This window comes from Canis lupus, chromosome 26 (assembly GCF_048164855.1).
Source record: "Canis lupus baileyi chromosome 26, mCanLup2.hap1, whole genome shotgun sequence".
In the NCBI taxonomy this organism is placed as follows: Eukaryota; Metazoa; Chordata; class Mammalia; order Carnivora; family Canidae; genus Canis; species Canis lupus.
In genome coordinates, this window is record NC_132863.1 from 46161626 (window position 1) to 46178291 (window position 16666).

The window sequence follows — 16666 nt, forward strand, 5'->3', positions numbered from 1 at the left end:
CAGCCAGCGTCCAGGGACTCAGCGGGCAATCGGGGGCACCTCCCCGCTTCGGGTCTCAGGGGCTCCCTCCCCGACCCGCCCAGCCTTGCCCCCTCCCCCTCCCCCACCCCCACCCCCACTCCGGGGCTGGGCCGAGCCCTGCAGCTGCTCAGCCCGCGGAGGCCCAGCCGCCGCCCCCACCGCCGCGCTCACTCGCTGCCCAACAGCGCAGCCACGCGGCCGCGGGAGGAACTGCAGGCGGCCGTCCCCGCCGGGCTCCAGGACGCCGCCTGGAGACTCGAGTTCAGGTCCTGCTCGTCCACTTGCCGCTCCGCCGACCTTCCTGAGCCTCGGTTTCTCCATCTGTAACCGGACACGATGCAGACGCGCAGCCCCGCGCGGTGGCCGGGAGGATCCCAGGAAGCGCGAAGCCTGGAGTCCTGCCCAGCAGAGGGCAGGGTCCCGGCAGTTCACACCGCGGGGCTGGCGGTGGTGTTACTTAGCAAACACAGCTGCCAGCCAGGGAAACGGGGGTCGGGGTCGGGGGAGATGCCTCTTGCCATCCCAGCGGGAAGCTCCAGGGAGGTGGGGAACCTGTGCTCTGCTGGTGCTCAGTGTGTCCCGGGGAGGGTGTCCTGGCCCAGGGTAGGCTCTGCTCTCCATCCCCTTGCCTCCTATCAGCAAGGATGGGCTCCGCGTGGAGATAGACTAGAGACGCCTATGGCCGTCCCGAGATCCTCTCTGGGTCGCTGATGGACCCACTCCCGGCCAGGTCCCCTGGGGCTCCTCAACCCCACATGGGAGATGAGGCGAAGCCACCATCTTCCTCCACCCCTGCTGCTGCCAAGGTGCGCTGTGTCATCTTTCTACTCCAACCCCGTGCGTCCGGGCGGCTCGGAAGTGCTCCCATGTCATATCCCCCTTGGCCCGCAAAAACTGCCTGCTGAGGTGGGTTAAAAAGAACCCGTTTCTTAAGGACCTTCTATCTTCCAGGGGCCGAGCCGGCTGCTGGGAATACAGCACGAACAAAGCAAAACCCCCTTCTCTCAAGGAGCTTACATTGTGTCGGTAGAGGATAGGATCACAAGCAAATCAATAAGTAAACAGATGATTACGAATGATAAAGCCTGCAAATGAAGCAAAATAGGGTAGAGATTCGTCAGGAGGGTCTGCTTTAAACAAGGATGGATACAGGGAGGGCTTCTATCAATAACAGGAGGCTGTCGTGTACAGAATAGCAGTAAGGGTGTTCGGTAGCCAGAACAACACATGCAAAGGTCCTGTGGTGGGCATGAGGAGGTGAGATGAGGAAGACGAGGTGAAGGGCTGGGCTCTTAGTCTAAGTTTGGAGAAGCCCATGGATTTCAAGCAGGGAAGCACAGAATCTGGTTAATGGTTGTGAGGTCTCTTTGGAACTGCATGGAGAACTGAGGGCTGGGGAGCAAGAACGGACACAGGGAGATGAGTCGGAGCATAGTTGCTGAAGTCCAGGTGGGAAATGGTAGTTAGAGATGTTGGAGACGGGAAGTAAAGACTGTGGAATCTGTCCCTGGGTGATGCGCCACCATTTCTCAGCGATTCAGAAGTGCTGTGGCCTAGCTGGGCTCCCACCCCTTCCTCGGGGAAGGGTCCCCACCTTTCAGCTGTCGTGTGTCTACCATCTTCTCTGCCGATGCCTTGAATCAGATATATCGCTCATGCCAAGCAGCTTCTCTTAGGTCCATGTTTTGCCCCCTTCCTAAAGAAGCAGCTCCCTTGAGGACGGGGCCAGCATCTCCTTTGGCCTTCCTCGCGTCCTTGTCAGGTCCTCCCACAGCCGCTCTCTGAACAGTGCCCGCGATGTCTGCTCTGTTCTGCTGTGTTTCCGGTGCCTGCGGTACACGTCATGCACTTAGCCCTTCAGGGTGTGCGGGGGAATGAATGCACCACGTCGTGTAACCATGAACGGTGGACCAGATGGCCAAAGGTTTGCCAAGTTGGCTTCTCCTTCCTCCTGTCTTCCGTTTGGCAGGGTTGGCCTCCAAGGCCTCTCGCTTCGGGGTTTCCTTCAGAACCCCTCTTGCTGCTCCTCCGAGAGCTGAACTGAACCCTGAGAAACCATTTCCTTATGGGGCTGGTGTTTCCCCAATAGTGCTACACGTTGACTCAGAGGTCTTTAACTTCCTTCTGAAGTGTCTGAGGGAGAGGGGTCGACCCATGGTGTGGACTGTTGGCTGCAACTTGGAAACCAAATATTTAAACAGCCTGTCTCCTGGCGTTTAAGATCATAGTCTAAAATGTATTCCGGGGCAGTCATCGAGACAAACGCACAATTCCCAAATAACTGTCCTCCAGGGTTCACAAGAAAGAACCACGGTTCTAAAGTAACCGCCAACTCCACCATTTCCTGGGTGGCCCAGAACAATTGTTCTCACTGGTTTTACTTGAGAGTCACTTTCAAGGAGGAGACTTTTTCAATTTGCCATAAATCCTATGATGTTTATTTTTAGAAGTTTCAGTTCCATAATAATTTGCAAATGAGAAGTGCTTTGCAGGGAACTCCCCAAGAGGAGACCTGATTGTATTAGGTGAAATGGAAACAAAAGCAGAATTTTGGGGGAACACCAACCTCCTTGTCACGCATCCTCCCATAGCATATGTGCCATAGTCGTCAACCCTCATCTGCAATGTCTATGTACTGGAAATGGACCTATATTAACCCTTTACACTTTAGTTAGAATAAGAGGCACTTGTTCCAACTCTCCACCATGAATCCATGTGAACCCCAAGGAATGGGATCCCCATTTTTATCCCAGCTTTGCTGTGACCAATGGAAGAGCAATGGCCTTCTGATTGCTAAAGCCCGAAGACAGCTTTGGAGGCAAGACATGCTCTGGACCGGGAAGGGCTCTCAAGGTCTTTGAGGACCTTTGAGAAATCCACACTAGGGATCTGAAAAGCCATCCAGTGCAAGGCAGGGGCTCGCCCTTACCAGCGAAAACTCCCCAAGAGAGAGGGAAGCCCGGCCGATGAAGCAGAGGGCCTGAATCCGAGTCTTGGCTTTCCCTTTCACTAACCAGGTGACCTCAGCCAAGTTCTAGGCCCACAGAGGGACAGTCCGGATGCCTGTTCCAAATCTCTCACTTCTGAAATGAGGACACCCCGCTGGGTAGAAAAGGGCCCTGCCAGGCTCACAGTGCACGTTATCCTCTCTGAGTCTCCGTGCCAGCCCAGAGGGACCCCCCTCCTCCCATTTTTGTGAGCAGCCCAAGCCATCCTTCTGGAAAGCCCTCTGCCGAGTGAGAGAGCTGGAGAAAGGGTTTCCCAGAGCAGAGGCCAACGTCTCCATCCTATTTCATGGGGTAGAAGTGAAGAGCTGAACAGAACATTGGTCTTTGCATTTGGCTCTCGAGCCCTCCTACCCGGATGTAGGATTTCCCCAGAAGTGAGACTCCCCCAGTTGCTATAATCTGAGAAGGACTGGAAAAAATAGTGTCTTCCCTCCAACGTGAGAAGGAAAGGAAGGAGAGACGAGAAATGCATCCAGCGGAGTTGAGTCGAGTTGAGTTCATTCAAGCCACAAAATGAGGGAGGATTTTTCCAGAGGTTCAGAGGGAGTCTTTCTGGCTCTTGTCCAATGTTCCAGTAGTTATCAAGTGCCTGCTGTATACCAGCATCCTGAGGTTCCCAGGAGTAGCAAGACGGGGCCTGTGACCCTGAGGACACCACACTCGGGATGTGGGGCAGACAGGGCCGTCCCACTCTGGCACCTGTGTCTGACCCTCCTGGTCTCCCGCTCTTCCATTGCCCCCAGCCCTGGCTCTGCACCTCGCTTTTTCCTTCCCGACTCTGTCTGTGACTACAGTACGTACGTACGTATGTTTTTATTCATGGCGTGTTGCACTGAGTTTTTCTCCTGTGTTCTTTAAACAGAAAAACGAGCATGCAGTGTGTTGAACCTCTCTCTCCACATACCACGTTCAGTTGCTTTTTTGGCATATGGGAGTCCTGCTGGGAAAGCTTCTTGTCCTTGACTTTAGGGGTTTACCTGTCACGCCTCCCAGAATAAGACTAAGACTCCACTGGATGCATTTGGGGAGGCCCAATTTTAATCTTAATCAGTCGGCTAGAAAACCACCCAGAAAGGTGGATTTTTTTTTTTGTTGTTGTTATTGTTGTTGTTGTTGTTGTTTCATTTTTTGTTTTTTTTTTTTTTCAGGGATCCCAGGGTAGAGCTTGGTGAGAACACAAGTAGTTTAGATTCAGGGGCATTATGGTGCTCAGACTGTTTACTAAATGAGTGAGTGAGTGATATATAGTGACAGAAGCTGGCTCCAGGCTTTGTTGACTGCAAAAGGTCTCGCTAGCTTCACCTTTCTCAAGTGGCATAAAATATTCTTGGTAAGTCTTATTTTCTGTTTAGGCAGATCCATCCCTTTGCTGTCAATAAGAACAGAACCAGAAAGGTCACGATTTTTCATTGTCAACAAGAAACAATGAGTGGGTGCATGAGGGCTGCAGGCTGGAAAAAGAGGATTGGGCACAGAGCTCTGGCTTTCTCCCTTTGCCTCCCAGCTCCAGTGGGCCCGTCCAGTGCCCACACTCCCAGGGAGGGGTGGGGGAGGCTTGCTTCTGAGTCTCAGGAGCTTCCTGGTCTTCAGGCACCATGTTTTTGGAAGGGAGTGAGGGGGATGCTAAGACAAAACAGGACAGAGATGGAAGTGGACCCCCACTCAGAAGAGGAAAATAGAATTACGCTCATCCAAGGAGCCCACCCGTCAACTCCCGGGCTCTATCGTGATTGGGTTTCCTTAACGCGCGCTTGTAAATTGAACTGTAATATTGTTTGTGCCCCGTGATGCACTTTAGAGGGGTGGTCGGGGAAGTTTATCCACGCACCCGACCGCCCGTGCATTTGGTGGATGCGTTACCTCTCCTGCGGGCCAGGTGCGTGCGTGGCGCGGGCGCGCGTTCCGACGGCAAGCCCATCGGCCCCCGGGTTCTGCACGGTCTGGGTTCTGCTGGTGAGGAACGTTCGCAAGCTACAGGCCGAACCTTTTGAGATCACTTGGACACCGGGAGGACCCGGGGAGCCCGGGGCGGGGGGTGGGGGGGTGGGGACAATCAATGGGTGCATTATCTTGCTTGTTGAGAAACAAGCAAGGTAGCCGTGCAACGAATTAGGGAAGAAAAACGCTGAGTGGTGATAATTATAAATTGAATCCAGGAAGGAAGGAAGGACTTTGGGGGTTATAAACCCCAAATGGTGTCTTTATGAAATGTTTAAGGGTCTCCTTTTCCCCCCCATAAAATTAGCCTCTTACCGTTGAGATATAGTCATTATTTTAAAAAGCAGCCAACAATTTGGCTCTTATTTTCAAATTCTTTTAATGAGGTTATTACAGACAAAGATGAGTGTGTGTGTGTGTGTGTGTGTGTGTGCAAGAGAGCGAGAGACTTTTGAAAGCAGATTTAAAGGCAGTTGTTTGAGAGGCCAGGAGAGTCCCCGTCAAGAGTGATCTGGAAAAAATTGCCAAGAGAATTCATGTTGGCTCAGCAAATAAAGTATCCCTGAAGAAGCTGATTGATGTTTATTTACATCCACCCCAATGTTCGGGCTCTGGTGACCACAGCAGGCCAACTGAGATAAGCGTGCAGGGCACACTCATTAAGACCCGCCATCTTCCCCAGTGTCACTTTATTACCCCCGGTTCATTTATTCGCTTTGAAATTATGATGGGGAATTGACGCCTCAAAGTGTGTGTCTTGTCACGACTGATTTCTCCTTGTTTGTGGAGAAATCAGGTGCATATTCACTGTTGCCCGGATCGAGGGCCTCTGGCTGAGTTCCAGGCCGGGGGCCAGAGCCGCACCAGCTGCCGTCGGCTCCCCCCCGCCCCTCCACCCCCGGGAGCGAGAGAAGATGTGTATCACTCACTGGGGCTCCATGCGGGGCCTCAGAGTCCAACAGCAGCATTGCAGCGCCAGGTGGGAGCCAAATGCCGCTACCCTCTCGGGGAATGACCCACCAAAGCCTTGGCCTGCCAACGGTATTAACCAAACACACCGACGGTGCCCGTGACCCCGTGTGAGGACCCACCGGCCCCGCCAGGAAGTCCCCTCCCGCCCCACCCTGCCTCCCTCACCTTCTCAGGGCCCAGGATGAAGCGGGCCCCTCGGGCCCATCCTCGCCTGCCATCTCGGATCCTTCCGGTCAGGGTACCCTCTGGGCCTGTTGCCACCAACATCACCTCTTCCAAAGGCCTGCAGAAAACGCTCTGACATTTCCAGTTTGGAAGAACTTTGTTCCCGAGTAACCGTTATTGCAAAGGCCTGACGAGCCTCGGCGTTGCTGCCGCTCCATCAGCCAGGAGAAGGCCGCTGGCTCTCTCGGGGGCCGACGAGGCCCAGGGACGGGCGTCCTGTGCCCCGCTTGACTGTGAGCAAAGGGAGAGACGACAGCCCAGGCTCAAAGCCCCCATCAGATACTCCCAGCCTAGTTTCCGCCTAGGACAGGGCACAGAGTGGCTTGTGCCATGACCTGTCCTCCCCGGGCACGATGCACCCAGCACACGGCACAGCCCAGAGGGGCGTGTGGGCAGAGCTCCCGAGTGTGGTCCGCTCCCAATTCCGAGGGCAGGTTCTAGGCTTGCACTTCCCAGGCGGGCACAACTCGGAGGGCTCTGTACCTACTAACTTTGTGACTCCTTCGGGCGGCCCGTGAGACAGGGCGGGGGCACCTGGCAACGTCCAGGGACGTTTCTGGCGGTCACAGCCGGGGCGGGTGTGCTCCTGGCCTCCAGTGGGCAGATAGCCTCCGGTGCCCAGGGCAGCCCCCGGGCCTCGGAAGGGCTGAAGCTGAGGACCTCTGAGGGGGAGTGAATTATCACCCCCACTTTACAAGTGAGAAGACAAAACACGGAGAGGGGCGGCGACTTGCTCCGGGACACACGGCCCATCGACAGGCAGCATGGGAGCTACGAGGCCGGGCTGCTTCTCCACTGCCCTCTAGGCAGCGGCACCCGTCACTCGGTGCGCATGTCTGCCGGCGCGACCCCCCAGCTCCACGCGGGCCAGAGACCACCCCCGGGGGACCCATTCAGGAGCCCCCTTTCCAAAAGCCTGGAGGTCGGGCCCCTGGCGGTGTGACCCCTCGGGTCCTGGATCGAGTGGTTTGGGAAAACCATCAAAGGCGGTGGGCAGAGAGAAACCCACCCTGCAGGACCAACGTCACGGGGGCGCCTGCCAAACCCAACCGAGGCTCTTTGCCTAAACCTCACATTCTTGGATCGTGAAAAAGAGCAGCCTCTGAATCTTCATCTGTTTTGGCATTTCATAATCCAAGAAGTCCGAATAATAAACGTTAGGCTAGAACAGAGGTCTTCCCTCCCCTTCTCCCAGACAGGACCCGGCCCAGCGGCTCGGGTGCCGTGGCTGCTCGGATCCCACTGGGACGGTCCCCGGGACGCGGGTGGTGCCTCGAGCCGGCCCCACGGGCCAGAGGCCTGGGTTGCAAATTCCCTGCTGGGTTACCAAGGGTGCCGCTGGTGTTGTGAGTGCAAGGGCCTCTTTTATTTTTTCCTGATTCCACTAAGCTGGACAGTGACCACGGTCTGTTAAATACCTTGCAAAAAGCCTCCCGAACAGCTGGGCCGTTCTGTACATTTAATCTCAGCCCGGAAAGAGGAGACAGAAATGGCCTGACTGGTAAACACCATCGCGCCCCAGCTGCTGCCGACACATCCTGCGAGAGCCCGACCCCACGCCCGCTCCCTGCAGCGCCCTGTTCTCCAGGCCCCTTTGAAAGGATGGGATGTTTTATTCCACCCTTAGAGCTCAGGACCCAAGCACCCTCCCCGGAACGAGGACGAGGCCATCAGGGTTTTCTTGCGGGGTTTTGCTGACTTTTCTGAGATGTGCAAGGACAGCACACAGAAAGAAGGGGAGAACTGGGATCTCCCCAACTCAGGGAAGCTCTGGGGCCGCAGCCCCTGTCCTCCCCGCCTGGCTCACACCCAGACCCCTGGAAAAGCAGTTCCCTCAAAACCAGGGAGAGCCCAGGAGGCTCCCCTGCAGCTCCGGTCTGCGCAGCCTGAGAAAGTGTTCTAGTGCCACCTTGAGCTGCTTTTCAGGAAGCGGCCGAAACATCCAGAAACTGCTGGCCCCTGTTTACAAGAGCTGCCGCCCAAAGCGTCAAGCTGGGGACTGTCTCCTGGATTCCAGCCTCTGGGTGTCGGCTTCCCCATTTGCCAGGCGACCCCCCTGACCTCCTTGTCCGGTGGGAATGCGGTGCCTTGTGGAGGTGCCTACCAGCCCACCCCCTGCACTGCCCCCGGGCCCTGGGGGCCACTCTCTCCAGCAAGGAGGTGGCCCAGGCAGGGCCAGCCCCCGGCCCCCGGCCTCTTTGAGTTCTTCAAATGTCACTTAGCAGCAATTAGGTAATCAGGGAAGAAAGATTTCCTGAAAATTAGTTCAAGGTTGGGGGTAAGAGGGAAATTGCCAGGCAGAGACTTCTTGTTTATGAAAGCTGTCCCTTCTCAGCCCTGTTTTCCTTCCAACTAATCAGCCACCCAGTGCTCTCCCCGCACACTGCCAGCTGGGAAGCCTCAAAGCCCCCCGAGCTCCTCACATGGCAGACCGGCCTCATCAGCCCCTCTCCAAAGGGCTCCGTGCAGCAGCCCCAAGGCAGGTTCCTATCTCCCTCGTGAGGTTCCATTTAATGCATCACAAAGGACAGAAGGGACTCAGGGCCAAAGTGGGGGGACCTCCACTACCCATCCTTCCTCAGCACCCGGGTCCCTCTAGAGCCTGGTATGTCCTCCCCCAGGGCCACTGTCCACCCCTCCACCCCACACATGAGAAAACCAGCTGTTTGCAGGAGGCTCCTCCAGGACAGTGCCAGGCGATCACCTCTGTCAAAGCTTCCCTCCGAAGGAAGAGCCTCGTCTGTGCCTTGATACCGCGAGCGGTCCCACAGGTGCTTGGGTTAGCACAGGACCGAGGTTTGCTTTATTTTACGGGAGGTCCATGAATGTGTTTTAATATTGAAGAATAACACTCAGTGCTTCCCAAGCAAGCGTGGTTTTGCCATCTAGGGGACACTCGGCAACGTCTGGGGGCACTTTGGGTGTGACGTCTGGGGCGGCAGGACGCAATCGGCATCCAGGGGACACCGGCGCAGGATGCCGCTCAGCACCCTGCCATGCACAGAACAGCCTCCTACAGCAAAGGATGACTTGACCCCAAATACCAGGAGAGGCCAGGTGGGGTCTGGCCTGGCACACAGCAAACTGCACAAATCCCAAGTGCATATGGCAATAGCTTTTCTCATTCGTACACGCTGTATTACTTCCCTGAATCCGCTGTAAAAAGCCACCACAACTAGAAGTTTAAAACAACACACATTTATTATCTTACTATCCCGGAGGCCAGGAGGTTCGAGGAGGGAATCCGCTTCCTTGCCTTTCCCCGCTCCCAGGGGCACCCACAGTCCTTGGCTCACAGCCCCGGTCTCAGCCTCCATTTCTTTGCTGTCTCTGACCTTCTTGCCACCTTGACAATGACATTGGGTCCACCGGGTAATCCAGGTGAATCTCCCCGTTTCAAGATCCATAACCTCATCACATCTGCAAGGTCCCCTCTGCCATACAAAGGCAACATATCCATGAGTTTCAAGGATTCGGTGTCGACATCTATGGGGGACACAATGCAGCCTGCTGGACGTACTCAGAGGGAAACGAAGACCACCTCCATGATCTAGGGGGCTCCCATAGGCCCCTTCCCCCCATACCTCCCCAGCATTCCGACTTCTACCACCATAGAAAATTTTACTTGTTCTTGAGGCTAATGATTTTTAAAGAAAATCCCTCTTTATTAGAGGCTACACATGAAAAATTCATAACGACGATAAAGAACGCCAACATTGGGTCCCTAGAAAGCTTCAGGGAAATTCTTAGGCTGAGCACTCGGACCCAGCTTAGAAAGGACCAGAACTTAATTAGGATGAGCAGTGGTGACTCAACAGCCAGAGAGGCATATTAATTATGGAAGAGACGAGCGGGGAAGGGAGGAGCAGAGGGTGGCATGAAAGTGCCAATAATCATATATGTTCACAAAGAAGCAAATCATGGTGGAATTTTTAAGATGCTTAACATAGTTTTTTAAGCCCCTGGCACTACCATATGGAGAGCTGTCCTGGGCACTGAGGAGGGCACTTGATGCGATGAGCACTGGGTGTTATACTATATGTTGGCAAATTGAATTTAAATCTTTAGAAAATGGGGGATCCGTGGGTGGCTCAGCGGTTTAGCACCTGCCTTCGGCCCAGGGCGTGATCCTGGAGTCCTGGGATCGAGTCCCACGTCAGGCTCCCTGCATGGAGCCTGCTTCTCCCTCTGCCTGTGTCTCTGCCTCTGTCTCTCTCTGTGTCTCTCATGAATAAATAAATAAAATCTTCAAAAAATAATAAAAATAAAAATAAATTTTAAAAATGTAAAAAAAAGAAAAGAGCCGTCTCTTGGATGAGGGGCATAGGGCATAGCTGCCCCATAGCTCTACGACAGGCTTGTGGATGGCAAGTTGTGAACATTTACAATTTTTCTCATTTATCCAACAACACTGGGATCGGGCTTAGGGCCAAGCAGTGAGGCTCAGAGGCTGGGGCTGGGGCTGGAACACAAGAGCCAGGGCTGGTCTGAGCTTCCCATGCGTGGAGACAGAGAGCAACCGAGTAGCTTGTCCTACCTCGTGGTTGGTGCTGGGGGTTAGGTTCAGGGGGCCCAGAGCACCGGCCCCCCCAACCCCAGGCAACCACTGATCTTTCTACTGTCTCCACGGTTTTGTATTTTCTGGAATGTCACGTAGCTGGCATCACACCGTACGGAGGCTTTTCAGACTGGCTTCTCACACTCAGCGATATGCTTTTAAGGTGGCTTCCATGTCGTCTGGTGGCTTGCTGGGTCTTTGAATTTTAAGGTGTCGTGTTAGCGTGATGGTTGTCAGGAGGCATCAGACAAGTCATCCAAGGAGCAGAGTGTGCTGACCAGTGGCTCCGACTCCACCACCTGTCAAGGTGCTGCTTCCAGAAACCCACAGCCCAGGTCTGCCCGCTGGAGGGGGCAAGACCACAAACGTGTCACATGCCAATGTTCTTGTCTAGCGGTGAGCCCAGGGGCAGGTATAATTTTCCAGAGGACCATGTAGCCCATGACTAATGCTCAGAAGAAGCGCCTCTATTTCCTTAGTCTAGAGCATCTGATATCAAACAGCTCTCGAGACCTCGAAGTTTGGAAGTGCTGCTAGGGGGCTGGGGGGTAGATAGTGAGCCCTCGGCCAAGTATCTCTGTCCTTCCCGTCCGTGGGGCGAGAGTGGCCCAGCCATCCCGAGTCCTGCTTGCTGATTCCCCTGCTGACATGTCCAGTTGGCTGCCTGCCTCCATGAGCTCACCCTGGAACCTACGTATATTGTGTGCAGAGCCTTTTCAAATTTTTTTTTCTTATTAAAACAATAATAGCTGCACTACAAAACTATTAATCTGGCAGTAAATTCTTACAGGAAATTTACTGCTATGGCTATATTTCAGAAATTGGTCGTATTATCCCAGAAGGAGGTACAATTAAACATTTAAGAATAAAAGTCGTGCAGGATTTAGGCGGCGCCTCTCGTCTGAAGGTTTCAAAGACTGTCTATTCTTTTCCCATCAAGTGCTCCACAGACGGTTTCAGAGGCTGAGAAATGGCAGAGCCAAGTCCAAGGTCAACCATGAAGTCATCTGCAGAGCCAACTTGTCTCATTGCTCAGTCGGCTGTTGCTTGTAGCTCCGGCTGCTGTTGGGTTTTGTTCTTCGGAAGGCGCACACCCACGCCACGCTCTCGTGACTCACGGGGGCTCCTAAAGGTGGTCTGACCCTGACGTGTGGTTTCCGTGGGGTCAGAGGGCTGTCGCTGGACCAGAGGAGAAGGAGAACCGGCAGGGGAAGAGGGGGCGTATCTCATAGACAGACAGAGGACAGAAAGTGAGAAAATGAGGGAAAGGACAGTACCCATCAGAGTCCTGTTTACAGAAACCCCCAGGAAAGATGCCCAGAGAGGAAAAAGTCAGATGTGAATCCTGGGTGAGAAGTCTGACGCTGTGCCAGGAGTGGGAGCCACCGTAAGCACAAGGCAGGTCTCCACTCATGGGAGGGGGGCGTCCAGGTGTTTGGGGACCTGGGAGAGTGTAATCCACCCCAACACGGGGCCAATCCAGAACAGAAGAGGGCTGAGAGAGAGCATGCACAGGCCTCTGGGGTTTTAGAATGAAGCTTTGGGTACACGTTTCTCCCTCTGCTCACTCAGCATTGGGGGTTCCTGACAGCACGTCGAGTGTTGGGCTCGTGGGGCAGAGCTGCTCTTGTCGCACCCCAGCTCGGCATGTGCTCCCTGAGAGCAGGAAGGGGGTCTTTCTGTGGAGCCCCTCGACCAGATGCCCCATGACTTGTGCAGGACGGGCTCAGTGAACATCCAAGCCTCGGCAGCCCCGCTTTGGGGTGTCTGTGGACGCGGGTCAGAGTCCAGCTCCTGGATGCCTGGGTGAGCTGTCTGCACTCTGGCCTCGGGCTGCCATGGCCACTGCGCTGCCAGAGGCAGGTGCTACCCTGCTGCGGAGCTCAGGCTCACCCATCCTTTCATTCTCTTGTTGCTGGGCCAGCGGCTGCACCCAGGCACCCTCCCAGGTGGATGTGACCAGCATTCCTGCTCCACGGTCGGGAGCCTGAAGACTCCAGAGGCACCGAGGCCAGCCAGCTGGCGTCAGGTGGGAGTCACACGTGGGGTCACGCAAGTGCCCTGTGCCCTCGACAGGCGTGAAATCTCAGTTCTGAGGTCTGTGCTGTCCTCTCTCCTTTGCTGGGATTCAGGACGGTGCTGCAGATGGAGGAAGGGTCTGATATCATCTTGCAGGCTCGGAACCAAGCCCTTCCCCGCTCGTCACCCCATCCTGGAGATGAAGCAGCAGACCTCAGAGGAAGAAGGGTCAGCACGTGTGTCCCGCCGTCTCACGGGGACGAAGCCTGGGCTGTCTCTGGGAGGTTGCACCTCCTGGGCGGCTTTTGGACTCTGGGATGAACATCTCATCCATTTCTGCCGTTCCTGTGCTCTCCACCTTGGTCTGTCCGATTGGGCCCCGGGGCCCCGGCAGGGCCGCTGTGGACGGCCAGGAGGGGAGGCAGGGCGGGATCTGGAAGGAGGTGGTAGCAATGGGAAAGGAAGTGTTTGGGCTGCCTGCGGAGGCTGTGGCATGCTCCAGCTTTCTATTTTCCTAGCATTAGCTTGTAATTACCCTGTGGGGACGCCACCTGCATCTTCCTGGAGATCAACTGACCCTGCGGCTTGGACCAAGTGTCCAGGCTCCTTGGAAGAAGCTGTTCTGGTCGGCTCTGAGAGCAGGGAGGTGTTCCAGGCTCTCTCTGCACGTGGTCATCCCCTGACAGCCCCAGCTTCTTCAAGAAGCCTCAGCAGCCAGAGAGCCCACAGGAAGACACCCCTCCGGTCTGCTGGGAAGCCTGGCATTCTGTAAGAGGATTTTGTTTTGTTTTGTTTCTTTGGATCTATCTTAGGGGGGAAGTGTAAAATGAAGCTCACGAGGAGCTGGGAAGAAGCCTGGGCTGCACAGCTGGCTGGGGCCCTAATGAAATTAAAAATGAAGAAGGAGAAACGATGGGAAATTATTGCAAAAGTATTTTCTTCAAGTTGAGGAGGGGGATGGGGAGCACATAATTTATTGGAGGTTGGGGAGAGGGGCAGGACTTGCTCTAATAAACATCTCGCAAGAAAGCTAACCAAGGAGAGTCTTTCTGGGATCCATAACGGTTCGTGCACTCAGCAAGCTCCAGGGATACGGCCCAGCGGAATTAGCAGAGGAATCCGGATCCTATCAGCAGATGGTGTGGCCCGAGCTAACAAGCACACGCCCTAAAACGAAGCAGATGGGGCTTTGTTGGAGGGAAGAGCCGCTTCTTATACTACGTTTCAGAGGTTTTGTAGGGTAATGATAATAACATCTTGCTTTCCGCTTTTCCCAAAGCACCCCAGCTTCGTAAATAGGTCAGCACCATGCAGATCCTCCGCCCCCATTTCACAGACCGCAGACTCCAGGCTCAGCCCATGAGGCTGGGAGGCTTGCCCAGGTGGACACAGGTAGAAGCAGGGACAGAGCCAAGGGCTTCTGTGTCCCCTAGAAGAAGGCTTTTCTCTGCTTCCATGAGGGGATTCCTCACCCCTGATCCCCTCCAGAGGCTGGAAACTGGGGCCAGATGTGTTTCATGGCATGCCACAGTGGTCCCCCCCACCCCCGTCCCTTCCACAAGCCGAATTGGTTGCATTTGAAAATGGGGAGGATGTTCTGTTGCGACCCAGATGCACTTCTCCCGAAGAGTCGGGAGATCTGGCCTCTGTGGCCGTGCTCCGCTGTGGCGCTGGCCCTCGGACGGGGCGCCCCCAGCCACGTCCCCACTTTCGGGTCTGGCCTCGGCCTGCCCTCCCTAGGTGTCTGCGCGTGCGACACCTGTTCTCCGCCGGAGCTGCCCCCCACCCCCGTGTGGGGCGAGCCCTCTCCCAAGTCCCCAAGGCAAAGGGAAAAAGGAGACAAACATTGAAGGGCCATAATTAGAAGGTGGGAGTTCTCGCTCTCGCCAGCGTCTTGTGGGCTCTGCGCAGCGATGTCCGCAGGAAAGCCGAGTAATCACGTCACCACCACACCCTCCGAGGCCTGAATTTACGCTGCGCATCCCGGAGTCGGCGGAGCTCAGATCCAGCCGAGACGCTGGCAGATCCAGCTCGCCGGTCTGATTTTGCGGAGGGCCTTTAAAGAAGCCTTCGCAGGAATCTGAGTGCCTATCAGTAGAAGACGGGCTAAATGGAATGAAACATCGCCTGCCACTGAATTCCAATTAGCAGTTGAAATGAATGAGCTACAGCTCCGTTGATATATATTTAAACATACACACAGCATAATACTGTATAACAGGACTTGGCAAAGTACCCACCCACTGCCTGTTTTTTGTAAATAAAGTTTTATTGGCACACATCCACGCCCATTTGTTTACATATTGCCTGTGGCTGCTTTCACACTGCAACAGCAGAGACGCGCAGCTACAGAGGAGACCATATGGTCTACCCAGCCGAAAATCTTTATTAGCAGGCCATTTACAGGAAAAGTTTGCTCTCCCGTGCTTTACGTTATCTCGGGAGGTATACACGTACCTCCCAAGGTATATATATCTTTCGTACGTAGCCATTTGGTTGGAAAGATGTTGAAGTTCATGGCAGAGGCTGCCTCCGAGAGGGAGTCCAAACAGGGAGTAAGTAGTATAAGATTTCCTGGATCCTAAAATTCCATTTCTTTAGTTGAAAAAAATATATATTCGGAGCAGTACAAATAAATGTTAACAGCTGTCAGAGTCCACTTGCGGGTTCATAGGTGTTTGTTTTATTAGTCTTCGAACTGCTCTGCATTTAAAATGTTTTAAATAAAAATTATTTCGTCAAAGAACAAAACAAAGTTTTAGGAATAGAACAATTACCCCTACATTATAAAACTCTCAGAGTGACATTATAATTACATGTTTAAAGGGATCTACCATTGCCATCTTCTTAAATATTCAATATTACCCTCGGTTTTCATCCAAATTGTTTGGGAAGAGAGGATTTCAGTTTCAGGTTTTCTTACGCTTGTATATTTTACGAATTCCCTTCTATATCTTTATAAATAGTTCCTAGGTACGACAGACAAATTCACTTAATCCAGGCACCAATTTCCCCCTCGTGGTCCTGTCTTATTTTCCCTCAACACGGGAGCGAGGTATAGACTCATCCAAGAGCAACACCCCAGTTATGCGACCAGTGCCTTCCAACATGTGAATAGCCCCGTCTGAGCATCCAGGAAAAATAACCAGCCAGGGCCTTGTCCCACTTTACTCAAATCACATGGACAATTTACGTCCGTGAATTGGAATTTCAGTTTGATCTCAGAGTTTACATGTAGGGGCCAGGGTACATTACAGGGGTGGAGAGGAAAGGAAGCTGACAAATTTGAGGATCAGAGTAACACAGGACAGCCAGGTGCCGGATCCAGGCAGGTGACTTGGGGAGCGTGGGTCCCGCCCCGTGTCGGGGGGACAAGGCGGGGCCAGCAGGATTCGGGATCTGCAGTCTCTCCGTCTCTGGCTCTTTCCACCCGAGGCGGCGAGCGTGGAGTCTGGCCGTTGCAGGATGCATCCTCTTCCATACCTGAATGAGGGGTTATGCATGAAACGCTAGGCAGCCAAGTGGGCGTCTTTTGAAAACAGACTTCTGGAATTTCCCAGACTTCTCGCAAATAATCCACAGTACTTTGTCAGGGTGGAAAAACCTAAATTTCTTCCTACTCCGTCTGGAATATATACAGTAAAGTCTTTGTGAGTTGGCAGCTTGTGCCTGGCCACGAGACCTCTCTGCTCTTGGCCCGGCTGTGCCGCCATGAACTCGGTGACCTCCAGAAGATCAGACACCTCGGGGCTCCCTGTCCACTGGTGCTCCGTGGGGCCGGGGGCCTGGGGGAGGGCCTGACTTTCTGAAAACCACATGGTCACTGCCGATGTGGCAGGTGGGCTGGGTGGGCTGCCAGCTGCCGTGGGGCCTTGGATGGAGAGCGAAGAGGATGCGGAGAGGCTGAGCGAGCAGCATGCGGACT